Genomic DNA, 15237 nt, shown 5'->3' with positions numbered 1-15237 from the left:
ACGGTTTAGTTTTACTACGGCTAGAAGAAAGAATATCACTGTGCTCTACGATATTGCACGATTTCACATTTAATACACAAAATTGGCAAGTCCCTACCCTGCACACTGTGCGCATTTTGATCGAATGTCTCAGAAATATGCGGAATTGTGATTCAGCCAACAAAATTTCGCTCGCGTTAGTCAGCAGTACGTACTGTCAGCATACGTGTGGCGAAACGATGGGTGTGTTTGTGGGCCTGTCTCTGTACGTCTCTGTATGACTGCCTGTCTGTCTGTGAATCACACGATTGCCTACTCTACCCATGAAAATAGAATTTGTCTGTGGCGTTTTCCTGGCCCTCCACTAATCGGAACAAAGGTGCCAGTCGCATTCGCAATTGCTGTTGTGAAACCAACTTCGGGTTAGGAAAGTTTCAGAATTTCGGCCCACAGAAATCGTGTCACAGTTCCACTCGGCTATACTGACACGTTCTACATCATCTCCGCCTCCCAGTCTAGCATTTGACCAGGTAGGATATCGTTGAATTCAGCTTAGCCGTAGTCGCCTTTCTTATCATTTTTTATCATTTTTACAATACGCTAATGACCTTCTATCCATGGCCGTCTTACGGCAGATAACCTTCCTATTGCAGCTTAAACAGCACGTACTTGTCGGACATCTTCTGGGAGGTGTTCTCGTTGGCCGAATCCAGGTTGTTGCTGTACTCCAACGCCTTTTGTCTCCAGTAATGGTAGTCCCTCTCCGAGAGCTTCTGTCCTTTGCTCACATCTTTCGGCAAGGGGTGCAGAGGGTGATGCTGGGTGAAAAGGTGAAAAATGGGCTTTGTCAGTACCGACAAAGCCATATCTGGAGAACTACTGCTCATTGTACCCAACTCAAATAAGCCAGAAACGTTAGTACAATTATCACTTGCTGGATCGAACCTTTGCCAAGACAACATAGTGATCTTTTGGCCTCGTTGAAGATAATGCAGTGCTCTGGCAGCCGGCAAAAAAAAAAAGAGCGGCCTTCTAAATGATCATCTTCGGCAGCAGCAGCCAGTGATGAGCTAGACGACAGGCGGCCTTACTAAACTTGACTACAGTCCAACGTTGGCAATAGTTTACTCTCTTGAGCACTGTATAATTTGTTGGAGCCTCAAAGATGGCAATAAGTACTTCTCAACGAGAAGGCAAATGACTGAAGCGTGCTATCTTGTTCTCTCGCCAGCTACAAATTGAAAATAGCATATCGCAGATTTCTAGCTTCGAATCGGTGTCACTTATTGAAAGCGGACATTTTGCATGCATTTTGGTCGATGTATAATTGAAAGATGAGTGGCAACGCCACCCTGAAAGTCTCACATCAGCAATCAGTGACAATAGAGGTTGAGAATATTGGGTTCAGGCTATTTGTGTAAACTACACTGCGTCAAAAACAGATAGACATCATTTGTACTGACTTCTCACCAAACCGTCGAAAATGAGAAAAAGATCAATGTGAATTCTTGACGTTTGACCTCGATGGAGCCGAGCTCGAGCATAAATAAAATTGACACACAAGCCAGGTTTTCAATACGCCGAACGCCATTTGTTTGGTGCCAAACAGAAGCATCCATTTACACTTTTTCACAGAAAAATAAACAAACATTTCCGGCAAACCTCCGGAAATTTCCGGCAAACTAAATTTTCTCGCTTCCTTACAGTTAACCATTTCATTAAGAGTTATATGTAGCTTTACTGCTGTGACTTTTCTAGCGGTTTGTCGATACGTTTACAGTTGCATGAATATTTAATTTTTCTATTTCACTTTTACGTATACTTGGGCGAATTTCTGTAATTTGGGGTGATGTGTACACATGCAGCTTTCTGACGTATACGTTTTGTTCACAGCGCTGCGAAGGTTTAATACAATATCCTACAACTTGCACGCAAGAAAGATGGCAGCGCTGACTGTCATATGCCGCAATGCATTTGGCGCGTCTAACCATTGTTCCGGTGATATGCCACGCCAAAGTTTATTCACTCAGTACTTTATTTCGCAGCTCGCGTTCTCTCTTAACACGTTTATAGGGTGTTTTTCACCTTTCTTTCTCCTCTAATTGATAGTGCTAAGTCGGCGGGCAGCCGTATGGACAGGGCAGCAAGAACAAACGACGAAAAACCATCCGCCGTGGTTGCTTTAGCGGCTATGGTGTTGGGCTGCTGAGCACGACGTCGCGGGATCGAATCCCAGCCACGGCGGCCGTATTTCGATGGGGGCGAAAACACCCGTGTACTTAGATTTAGGTGCACGTTAAAGAACCTCGGGTGGTCGAAATTTCCTGAGTCCTCCACTATCGCGCGTCTCATAATCAGAAAGTAGTTTGGCACGTAAAACCCCATAATTTAATTTCTTTTAACGACGAATGTCCCAAAAAGAACGGTGCTGAGGGACCAGTTGCATGGAGCTGATATTGAGCAGCGGCGATCGCATTGAACGCATGTCATTTTGAATTGTGTCTGTTATCTGCAGCTGAAAAACTAGGTTCGTCGAGCAGCGTAGCTGTTGAGAAGGGTAATACTAAATTTCAACGCCAGCTGTGTGTTGCTCCACGAAGCTAGAACGGAGAGAACATGAGCTGGACGGCCTTAGCATAAGAATCGGCTATTCTTGTTTTCCTAACTTCATGGTCGCAAGTGAAGCCCACGCCCCATGCCATCCTTATAATTTAAAGCTCCGGAATCTACCTCCTCGAGTACATCAACACAAACGCGTGAGAGCAAATAATGCAGAAAGCTTTTTTAACAAATGATGGGTAAGTTTAGCGTGATTCAGATGATTAGTTTACTGTCCTGCTAACTATTGCAGGTCAACGTACATGCTTCTTTCTCCTGAAGGCGCGCCTGCACATCTTCAGAAATGGGGAGAAGATGCACCAGACGTACGCAACAGCATTGAGCGGAGGAGGTAAGCAGCGCCGCATAGCGAAGTCCATCACCAGCTCGTAGCGCTGAAACTTCCAGATGACGTCCGCCTCCGGTGTCACCTCTGCCGCCGTGTTACTGTTGGGAAGGAATGACCGGGCCGTAATTTTATAAGGAAACATTCATCAGAGCGGAATAGATTTATAATCAAACGAAGGAGTCATGATGTTCCTACAAAATAAATCTCGCGGTTGTTTGCTTACTGCTTCACAGTACGCAAACAACGTTGGTGCGTTAAAACGTGAAGCTGCTCCTTCTAAATTTCTGCTAATAAAATTTCAGTCCCTTCTTAGATAAACCACCTGTCACATTAAAATTATTACGCCATAGTATACGGAATGTCGTGCCAATCACATTGGGCGAATATATCGCAGCGCTACTCGGCGCGAAGAAGCCACAAATTCAAAACACCATCCAGTGCTCATTTTCTGATACCTTCTTCGCGCGCAGTGAGGCCAACCACGTCATGAGCGTGACGTTACCAAGGGTAAAAGCTGTTGATCGGTTCATCCACGAAGGATCAGAAAGCCAACGTGACTTTCAGTTTTGACTCCTGACGTACTGCGCACGCCTCAGTCAAGTGTGCAGTGAGGAAGAACGAGCGGCGCAGGCGCAGCCACTCAGACAACGTGCGTAGCTTCGCTCTGACGACACATGTTCTAAAACTCCGCCGGCAGTATCATCATTGCAGAATGGGATGCGTCTGCCGCTGTATGTAAAAAAAAGAAAGAATTTCCAGCTCAGAGCGGTTCAGGGGCCGTTTCACGAAAGCCAGTCAAACCTTAATTTCGGCAACATATTCTTGTGGCTTCCAGATTTCGCTGAGGCTTTGATATACTCTCTTACAGTCGTAGTTCCCGCACCACCTCACATGTCCTTACTGCAGGGCGTCATTTGGTAAAATGTGCTGTGCAGAGTCTCCGTCTGCCCTGCAAATTGCCGCTTCAACGTGCGAAACTGCCGACTGCAGTGTATGGTCGACAGTGGAACACGAGCGAGTACATTGTCAGCCCATCACCGGAGGAACAACGATGTCGAACAAAGTGCTTACACATATGACGTGCAAATTCAAATACTTAATTTGCATCTCTCTGGCGCACTTCATCTCGGCCAAACATAAACGATCTACAGTGAACCAGATTCAAATAACGACGATATTATAGCCACTGCCAACATCAACGCCTAACGTCCATGTGGAATATTTTTTGCCCCAGTAGGCTTTTAAAGTGTTGTGGCGCTCTCGAAATTATTTCGCAACTTCGGTGCCTTGGGCGACTCTTTGTGCCTATAAGTACTACTGAGATAAGTACTCTCTAGCAGAAGCTCGAATCAGCCGGACGATTGAAATACTTTATGAGCGCACAATGAAATGAAGTAAAACAATGCGAGAACGACACGAGCCGGCGTTTCTTTTCATTCGGTTAATAAAAAATTGGGCGGAATCTCCCTGAACAGGAACTGACCAGGTTATGCACAGCATTATACGGCGGTCAGCGTGGTGTAGAATCCTTTATACGAGGTAATGACGAGGTAATGACGTTTGTGGGGCTTATGCTTACGTAATACGCGTTATTTATTTATACATGAAGAGTACGAGCAGAGAGATCCACACATTTACATTGCCGAACATATACATTCCGCACTATGCCGACAGCTCTATGATTCTACGCATATCTTCGGTGGTTCCCGTTCAGGAAGGTTCCGCAAATTTTTTCTTTGCCTCGGCTTAACGTATCTTCTCGTTTTGGGTCCCTTTTGGTCACCTTCTATCCTCACTGGTCAGGTGCTTACCATTTCATGTTAATTTCGTATCGGACATTTCAGGAAATGCTCACGAAAGACGCAAAAGAAGACCACTTGCCTCCTGACTGGGCCGGCTTGTATACTGTTTGCTATCCGAAATTTCCAAACAACTGCAACGCCTTGTTTCCTTTCCAGGTTCAACTGCGTCGCAACAGCGGCTCAATTCATACTTGAAATTGTACACTTGGACTACTCCATCGTTAGAAGCCGACTACAGAGAAAGTTCACGTCATACTTTTATGTAATTGCGCGTTAAAAAATCTGCATTTCAAACTAACAAAGCTAACCAACTGATTAACTAACCAAACAAATAAGTATTTGCTTAACTAATAAGGCAAACCGAGTTATTAGTGAATTACTAAACTAATTACAAACTACTAAATGTATTACTATTTATGACTACACTCATTACCAGCTAATTACTAAACAAAGCAAACCAACTTGTCACCTAAACAAACAAATAGGTAATTATTACACAAATTATCAAGCCAATAACTAAATAACCTAACCTACTAATAATCTAACAACTATATTAACTAAATAAACTCAATAAGTAGCGTAACAAAGTACAGTACCAAAACCAACTAAACCAATAAACTAATTAGATAACAGTAAGTAATACACCAAGTAAATATATAAAGTAACTAACAAAACTAACTTATCAAACTAACAAACTAATTGATTCAGTAATTTAACAAGTAACAAAATTATTCGCTAATAACCTACCTAACTATGACCAAACAAATATAATTAGCGTAAGTTATTAACCTAACTAATCACCTAATAACAGACTGAACTAGCTAACCAAATATAACTGACGTTTCCAGCTAACTAGACAAAGTGCAAATAGAGACATCCGAACTAAGCAGTTTGTGCAAGGAAATCTACTAAGGCGGAGGAGGCGACGTCAATAATATAACGGTGCCTCGTATAATTTAAACACATACGCATCGCATATTAAATTATTCTGCCAAACGTTCCCGTTGGGTGTTCACAAACTGCGCACACAATGAGCGTTAACTGCGCATTCTCGCCCTTTATTCAGAAAGCGGTTTTCTGGCTTCACATGGAATTTTTCGACCGACTCGCAATATAATCCTACGCATTAAAGGTCCTGGAAATGCAACCCAAGCTCGACATATTCTTTCAGCCTAGGTCATGGAGATTGCTTTTATTGGTGATGACAGGAGGCACGAGAACGCACACGGAAATCAGAAAGAATCCGTTTTAGTGTCATTTTTGCGCATTTATCGTAGATCTCTAATTACGCACAATAGGTATAGTTGAGAGTTGTAAAGTGTAATTTTTTTTCAGAACTACTTAAGCACTTTTAGGGGAAAAATGAAAATATTGGTAGTAACTGGAGGCTAGACTCCTACTTAAATATATATGAAATGTTCTTTTTGGTCGGCTGCGAAAGTTTACGAATGTTCCAGGCTGATTTCCTGTGCTTACTGCCACTTCATCGACCAAGAATTAAATGTAAACACGAGCAAACGATGTAAAAATCTGTAACGTCACGCGAAGTGAAGCGGTCTTAGTGCGGTCTTAGTGACTATTCCTGCAGTCTTAGTGACGAGCAAACGTCCCTTCGCGATACGACTCACCGAACGTGTGCTACAGAAACTTAGCCTACCACTCTTTTACTCTAACTTCATATTCTGTTTAGCGTCTGCAACAAAATTCTAAGATCCGCGCTTGCATTGCTTAGAAAGCCTAGCTAAGGATATGGAAATCGCTGGTAAGATTGAAAATTGTCCATGTGACGTCCAAAGCCTGCATACTCGCTGGCAACTTTTTGTGCCATATACATGTGTTACTGCGCCAAGTAGTTCGGCAGAGTTCGACAGCGCTTTCGGTTTCTTGGAAAACGTACTGGAAACAGCGTACCTTTCACGTGCGACTGTTTCGCATTGGCACAAATGGGGTAGACAAAAGCAGGGAAATAAGTGAAGATTAACACTCAGTTTTGTACCTAGACCTATTATTCGGCTGTGAATATGGCGTTTCACTCTTTTGCAGTTCAAACTTAAGTTAATGTCAACCGGGGACTTCTTTTAGACGCGCTCTTACTCGTGCGCACTTTGCCTGCGTAGCTCCCCCCTCCGCCATCGCTACAGAAAGTTGTCTACAAGTAGTTTCGACAATTCGGATGTCATGACCACAACTAGGATCGTTGGCGTAAAGCAGGAAGTGTGGCTCCCTTACAAGAAGAGCGCCACCAGGACTGTGAGAAGTATCAGCTTGAGGTGCACGAAGTACACCACCGCGAACACGTAGGGCCAGAGACCTGTATTCGGGCAGCTCTCGTCCGAGTCTGCAATTGATAAATTGTAGTGGCCGGCGGTATGTCTCATAACTCTGTTCAATCATTTCGCAATAATAGGAATAATGAAAATTGAATGGTGAAGCGAAAAGTGATGTTGATGATAAGTAGTTGAGATTCGTGCACAGTAAAATATATTTTCATCGCGCACATGTATCCGCAAACCCACAAACTACGAAAGTTCGCAGAACTCCCGCAGACACGACGGGAGGCGAGAAGAGGGGATAGTACGCATTTATTTAATGCCTGCCCTGAGCACGAACTTTTCCTGGGATGCATACTGACTTCATTCATTACAACCATATACCTTTTACGCCCAGCACAGAAGCAGTAACAAACTTGGAAGAATGAAGACTGGCAAGAAACACGTAGTTTTTAGATCCCAATTACTTTTTCCCATATTTTCTGTGGCTGTCTTGCACGTACTTCAGGAACTTGTCTGAATAACCTAGTTTGAAGCAACTACCACTCTGGAGTACAGTCTTGCGCTGCCATAAGATGGTTGCGCAGTACAATTAAAATTTACCTTTTGTTTGCATCTTTCGTAATCTTGCGACCTCTTTCAGTGCCTCTCAATCTTTTTGGCGAACAGAATTTATTTTTTGTAAAGAATTTAACGCCATGTTTGTAATATTAACAGCATGATCATAAATTAAAGACTTGCACCACGTCCGGCATCGCCCTTACACTTGTAACATCGTCTCTGGCTGATGTCAGTGGTCATTATGACGCTGCACGCCATTTCACACAACTTATTTCCGCTAATCTATAATAAAGCTCTGCGTATGTGTCGCCGGATGCATACAAGCCCTACGTTCATTTAGAAAAACGACGACACTCAGTTGAGTCTTCTGCACTGCCGACCGGCTATATCAGAAACGACTATATCAATTGCAAAGTGGTAGTGAAAAAGAAGGAATTGACGTAATACATCTGCGGAAACCCGCAAGGTGAAGAGGAGTAATTAATAAAGACAAAATGAGAATCCACTCTTGCCTTTGCTTCGAGTTGTTGATTGGTTCGCCTTCGCCCAGCCATCTGCTAGCCGCCTGGTCAGCTCAGACGGTAGAGTGGCTTCCCGGAAAGGCGGTGGTCTTGGGTTCGAGTAGCGGACCAGGACGACTTTTTCTTAAACTACGAGGCTTTTCTTTCGACAAACCCGTTTGGGTTTCCTTTTTAGCAATTGCTACGATTGGGTGGATGTCTCATTTTCCCTTTGTTAACGAGAAGTAAGTTAAATAATAAAAAAGATTCTTCACATTAGTTCCTACCAGCAGAAATTGTAGAGTAATAAAAATAAGATATTTCATAACCAAAATTTTATCACGTGGCCGCAGGAAACATTAAAGTTTGGAAGCATTATTAACTCGACATTACATGCTTTAACTGCTACATCGCATCCGACCAGGTCTGAAGGCGTGTTCAATTAGCAGTATTCTTGAAACCACTGCATGTTTCGAGATACCTGTTTCCAAACGTAGGGCGAAATAAATTTACGAATCCTTTAGCACGGCATTCCTGAATGACTACACAAGATAACTGCTTGTACTAGGATTCCTATCAGGTGGACAGATGGTCTGAGCCCCGACCACGTTTGATAATTTAGCTGCAATATATTCGAAAAGCTTATTAAGGGAGACGAAGTTTAATTAAAAAGATAATTATTAAATATTGCGGAAGTTGTGCCTGTGACTTCTGAGAATTGACGCCACCAAAAGCTTCCGTTTTCTTCTGGATCCCAAATTACAAACATTTCAAGCGGACGTCCCTGAAACACGGTTGTGTTGATGGCTTTGTGAGTATATTTTTTTGTATGTGCTTAGTTATGCGATCTTGTTACCGTCTTCTGTAAATGGTAGTGCGCTTTACATCACGTTTACATCACGGCAGATTAGTCGCCATTTAAATTTACCTACGTACATCACGGCCCATTCCATTGTTACCGTGTTGAAAAACTTGACAAAACAAGTTGCTCAAGTAATAAAAGAAACTTATGGAAGAGAGGGCGAGCAGCCAACAGAATCCCAGCTCGGTCGTTCACCCACAATCATATGAAGTGCGCTTGCAAGTTCAAGTAATATGCCATAGTCTTACTTACATCTGCTGACGAAACATCCCTTGGTGTGATCTGGCGGAGGCGTTTGGAAGCATTTGCTGTCTCCTGCAATGCGTGAATAACCATGTTGTGCCGCAGTGCCAGCATCGCTATGTAAATAATTCAACAGTGTTTCGACGTGAATACTGGCCTTATGGAGCATAGAGCAACATGTTAGTAAGTTAAATTAAGGTAACTAACCAAGAGTGTATGAAATGAACAGATAAATGTTGCGGTCCTTCTAACTAACTCTATAGCTTAAATAGGCCAATTATTTTCAGCCGCTTCCCCATATTTTCTGCTTAAATATTAGAAAAATTACTCTTTAAACGTTTCTAAGCATAAGCAACACTACTTCACTGTGTCTGAAAAAAAAATATCACCGACCATTACGATACTCCCTAATGAGAAATTTGAGCGCAGCTCTATACGTGTTTTCACTTCACGATATCTTGGCTGGCGCGGAAAATCAGTCGCGTGCGGCACGTTCCAAACGGAGCGAACTGTGGCGCGACTGCCTCACTAATGTGGAGATCGCGAGACGCAGCGCGTAGGTGACACGTGGGCTTGATTCGGAGCAGCCGCCGCAGAAAGACGTCCCAGAAGACGCGCGCTACTGTGGCACCATCTCGTAGCCACCATCGTCGCACTACGCTTTTCTTCTCACGCTTTCGCCATACCCTCCTCCTCCGCTTTCCTCCTCGCGTCTTCCATTCCCCGCTGCAGTCCGCATTTGCTCTTTCATCTTTCGCTGTGTTCACTCGCTCGGTTACGCCGACACTAGCCGCAGGAACGGACGCCTAAGCACTGCACTCTAAAAATGGAAGAAGGAACAAGCATCGCTGACACGTAGTGTAACGCTCAGATAGTTCGCAATGGGCTTCAAGAGTAGCAAATTCTTTCGTTGCCCGTTCCACGCATTTAGATTTCGGCTATTAATACGAGATGGGCACTGTCTCCATCTAAAGAAATGCATAGATACTGCGTTCTTGCTTGCTGCTCTACCACGGTTCAAAGACCGGCTCTCTAACCAGGTGGTGTGTCCTCTTGAAGGGGCAGTGCAAGACGACGAAGAGAGAAGGCAGGAACACACAGGACAGCGCTGTCCTGTGTGTTCCTGCCTTCTGTCTTCGTCGTCTTTCACTGCCCTATCAAGATGTTCTACCAGTATCAACTCGCCCAAATGTCGATCCTTCTACAGTAGTGTGTCCAAGTGTTAGCGGTAACAACATATCAACAGAACAAAATGTGGCCCACAGAAAATGAAACCATGTAATGCATAGGTTAAAGTAATTGTGCTACTCAAAATTGGGATTAAAGACAGGTCAGGAATAAATTTGCGATAAGCTTCATATTATATTGAAAGGAAAATAAAGGAAAAAGAGAAAGGGGAAGAAAAAAGAAGACACTTGCCGCCGGTGGGAGTCGAACCCAACTCCCTCAAGACGCGTGCGATTTTTTAACCGGTTGAGTTATGGCAGTACATGTGCAAAACTCTAGCAAAGTTTAGTGCATGTGCACCAATGCCCTTAGAAGAAAGAGGACGGATGGACCGCCGCTGCCGTAGCTCAATTAGCAAACCATCATACGCATTAACCGAGGTTTTGGGACGTTCCGCTGCCGTAGGCAAGTTGCCTTTTCTACCATTTCACAGTTCCTTTATTAGGAATACGAATCATGCGAGATATTGAACCCTCATTCATATTTACTCATTTCAGTGCAAGAAGAGAGATATACAGAAGAAAGGCGAAAAGCCCTTGCCCTTCGCCTTTTTTCTGTATATCTCTCTTCTTGAAGGTAGCCAGAAGGGAAAACCGGGTTTGCGACCCCACATTGGGGAACGGCCGGGGGAATGCATATGTATGTGTGTATATATATATATATATATATATATATATATATGAGAGAGAGAAAGCACGGACACACAGTAAGACTACAGCCGGTCCATATCACAGCACATGATAATGTGCAGCACAACGGACACCAATTCAGGCTACGGCCACGTGTCTGGTCTGTTTTTAAAAACTGCAGCAGTGCCTTCGTTGCCCTCAGCTGCGTTGGCTTAGGAGTTCGGAATTCTAAAATAGTTTGCTCTTATAACGATCGTTGATCAAAGCGCGCTATCGTGATTGCGAGTGCTCTTCTCTGTAAAGTGTGAGCGAGCACAGTCACACAGAACGTGTTGAAGCCTCCTCGTGGCCACACTTTTCAATTAAAACGACAAATTTAAGTAAAAAAACAAAACAAGTATCACGACAGTGGCGACAATGGTCAGCCAGTTTGCCACCCCCCGCCAATCCTTCTACTCCTGCGCGGTGCTCCTGCAGTCTGACGTTTAGGCACCGTCCCGTCTGCCCTATGTAGCTATTGCCACAAGAGAGAGGTATCTGGTACACTACCCCTACTCTGCATGGGACGCCTCGCATGCACGCCTAGGTTCCGCGACACTAAAGTCTTGAAGATGTTTGCGTCACAACTGAGCCGTGAAATCTATGAAGCTTACTGTATAAAAATGCAATCTGGCAGCTGCATAAGCAGCTCTTCAGGGTCATTGAGCGATGAAGAGTTCAAATATTTACAAGCAAATTTGCTGCACTCACGCCCGCATGCCAACGTCGAGTGATGGCTGTCTGATGATTGGCAAGTGTGATTACGATACCTGTATAAATGTGAGATCTCCCGGAGTAAATCTTAGTTGAAGTTCCGCGCCTGTCTTGTGTGTTCCTTCTTTGTCCCTTGTTTTTGTGCGGTTACATGATGCATTCCAATAACGATCACCAACTAGCCCGCTTATCCCTGGTAAATATGCTACATTCTAGTTCAATGGGCCCTGTTCTCCCTGCCTTTCTATGTGTGAATTCGAGTGCTACCCTTGCTAGTTTAGCGGCCATCATCGGTTGTCGTGCGCGTGTGTGTGCCTTCGCCCTGAACCATCGGCTCGTCCTTCCGGAAATTGTTCTCCTCTTCTACCCATGCACTCCCTCAAAAAGGCATTCTACCAGGATGATGAAGATACTCAGGTCTGAACTATGGAGGCAAGTGCGACATATTCAAGGATGCCTGCGGGTGCTCGCAGCGTCTCAAGTGGAGGTAATCCAGAACATTGAAGCCTTGTACAGAGGGTACTCTCGCGAATGTAACCATTTTACCGAACTGCTGTGGTCCCTGTGCCTTCCAGCGCTCCTCGATTGGGCAAAGTTTCGAAAAAAGGTAGATGTGTCTCCAGGAAAGGTTTCCTATATTGGACACTGCGATGTGCCAAAAAGTGTTGATTCGGTCTTATCTAAAGGACCTAAGTTCTGTATTCAACCCCAAGTGTCCCCGGTCGAGCTCCTATCTATTGTCAAGAACATTGCAAGACGCGCGCCTGAGGATGAAAAAGGCCTATGTATTTCAGAAGGGGTAAACTCGCTAGCAGTGAAGCGGTCCAAGCAGGGCCAGCAGCGAGATGTTAAGCGAACTGTCGAGTACCTCAAGCAGAATGATCTGGCTTTAATGATTTCAGATAAAGAAGGTAGTTTTACGGTTTTACCAAATTCCTTATTTCGTCAGAAAGCGAGGGAAGCTGTCGCAAAAAATTTTTGCATTAGGACGTGCACTGCCGCTAAGCTAAAAAAGCTAGCGTTGGGTCTCTGTGATAGGTGTAACCTGAAAAATCTTGGTTTGGGTATCAAGGGTGCGAAGGGTGGAGCGCTTAGTATTTTCTTCTCCGCGAAAACGCATAAACAAGGCATTCCTTTCCGAGCCATCGTATCGGAACGTGACACGTGGCAGGGGACGGTCTCTAAGTTTCAGCAGAAACACTTGCGCATGCTGAGATTTGAGGACCCGTTCATAATAAGGAATTCTGAGGAGCTTATCGCATTTCTACGTGATCATGAAGGCTCGAGGGAACCGCTGTTTTCGTTTTCCAATGATGTCATTGACCTATTTTATTCCATTCCACAAGATATATAGCTATGCGCCATTAGAGATTCCATTGATGACTACGGCCCTGTGGCCTTTCAGAACGCATGTGGTGTAAGTGTGGACGACTTTTTAGAAATTCTTCATTTTTATCTGGCATCGACCATCGTTAATTTTGAAGGAAAACTACGTCCAAAAGCGCGGAGTGTGCATTGGTTCATGTATTGCCCCTTTATTAAGTGACATATTTTTATCATATTGTGACAAGCGAATGGCTGAACGCATTGACACAGCCTACTCGGCTAAGATTTTTAGATATGTTGACGATTATGCCATTTTTTTGAAAGGGGTTGGGGAGGGAGGCGGTTTAACTGCAGTAGAGCGTGTTCTTGAAATTTTCCGAGAAAGCGCGTTTGGGTTGAATTTCCCCTTTGAGTTGCCTACACATGGATGCCTGCAGTTCCTGGACATTTTCATTATTATTGCTGGAACCCATGCGTGCTGGAGGTATCAGCCTCCATCAAAAAAAGGTATTTTAAACTACCTGTCAGCTCATTCGAAGCTTGTAAAAAGGGGAATTGCAAAAAACTGCCTGCGTGCTGCTCTTGATAAGTCCTGCCAGCATGAAATGCAACATAGCGTATTCTTACAGTTGCAAAGACTGCACAGCGCAGGATTCCAGCATGATATGGTCCCCTCGGTGCTAGAAACCCTTGCCAAGGAAGCGCGGGGCCCATCAGAGCTCCGCTCAAGCGTAGAGCCGCAACGTCGTAGACCTGTTGCCATACCGTACTACCACCAAATCTCCCACCGCCTCAAAAAGGTGGCTGAAAAATGTTTAGTACCGGTGGTTTTCACGGCGCCCAAAAAACTGGCGGGCATGTGCAACATGGTGCAGGGTAAGAACAAAAGAAATGAATGTGATATCAAGCACGTCGACAGGTTCGTCCCATGCAGAGTAGGGGTAGTGTACCAGATACCTCTCTCTTGTGGCAATAGCTATATAGGGCAGACGGGACGGTGCCTAAACGTCAGACTGCAGGAGCACCGCGCAGGAGTAGAAGGATTGGCGGGGGCTGGCAAACTGGCTGACCATTGTCGCCACTGTCGTAATTGCACGCCTAGGTTCCGCGACACTAAAGTCTTGAAGATGTTTGCGTCACAAATGAGCCGTGAAATCTATGAAGCTTACTGTATAAAAATGCAATCTGGCAGCTGCGTAAGCAGCTCTTCAGTGTCATTGAGCGATAAAGAGTTCAAATATTTACAAGCAAATTTGCGGCACTCACGCCCGCATGCCAACGTCGAGTGATGGCTGTCTGATGATTGGCAAGTGTGATTACGATACCTGTATAAATGTGAGATCTCCCGGAGTAAATCTTAGTTGAAGTTCCGCGCCTGTCTTGTGTGTTCCTTCTCTGTCCCTTGTTTTTGTGCGGTTACATGATGCATTCCAATAACGACCACCAACTAGCCCGCTTATCCCTGTTAAAAATTTCTTGCTGGTCAGCGACATTTTCTGACGAGAGTCCACCAAAACGACCGGGAGGCGTAACACGAAGAGCCACTAATGACCGCGATAATGACTAATGCTGTTTAAGAGTGGAGTTTCTACAAGGTACCATATTGCGCCTCGCTTCCTTCATAGTTGAAAAGCGATTTCGTCATTGCATGCATACCTAAATTGTGCCTACGTGGCGCCCCTGTATGATGCATGATTGTGCTTGTTTTCTCGGCCTCGGATGCTCTTAAGCTTGACTAAGGTATGTATTTGGGCCTGTTGGTATGCCAAAGGTATGTACAGAATGGGCCATAAAGGACACCGACACAAGAAAGAACGATGGTTGTACATGCTTATGCTCTTAAGCTACTTGTAACCTTTTGTCTGGACTTCATTTCCTAACTGACTGCATGGCACGAATAGAGTCCTTATTGCATAGGATGAATAGCATGGGATAAATAAAGTCCTAATTCATTCATTCATTCATAACCTGTAGTCAGTAAATACCACTCGTTTTTTCTACTGCCTTTCTTTCCTTCCACCGTTGAGTCATGACCCGGTGACAATTTCTCGCGCCACCGTTACACTGATCGTGAATCACCATTAGTGGCAGGCCGTGCACGTTGGAACCATATTCCGGCTTTAAGGTTAAGCACGCTC

The 15237-nt window shown here is 44.5% G+C and overlaps 2 pseudogenes; one reads left to right on the top strand and one right to left on the bottom strand.

The window, feature by feature from the left end:
* Nucleotides 1–15237, bottom strand: part of LOC126534623 (transient receptor potential cation channel subfamily M member-like 2) — a 126520-nt pseudogene that overhangs the window by 37169 nt on the left and 74114 nt on the right.
* On the top strand, nucleotides 12174–15229 carry LOC140219465 (uncharacterized; annotated as a pseudogene).

The sequence above is a fragment of the Dermacentor andersoni genome, chromosome 7 (genome assembly GCF_023375885.2).
Source record: "Dermacentor andersoni chromosome 7, qqDerAnde1_hic_scaffold, whole genome shotgun sequence".
In the NCBI taxonomy this organism is placed as follows: Eukaryota; Metazoa; Arthropoda; class Arachnida; order Ixodida; family Ixodidae; genus Dermacentor; species Dermacentor andersoni.
The sequence above is the reverse complement of the archived record's forward strand: the minus strand, read 5'-3'. Positions and strand labels throughout refer to the sequence as shown.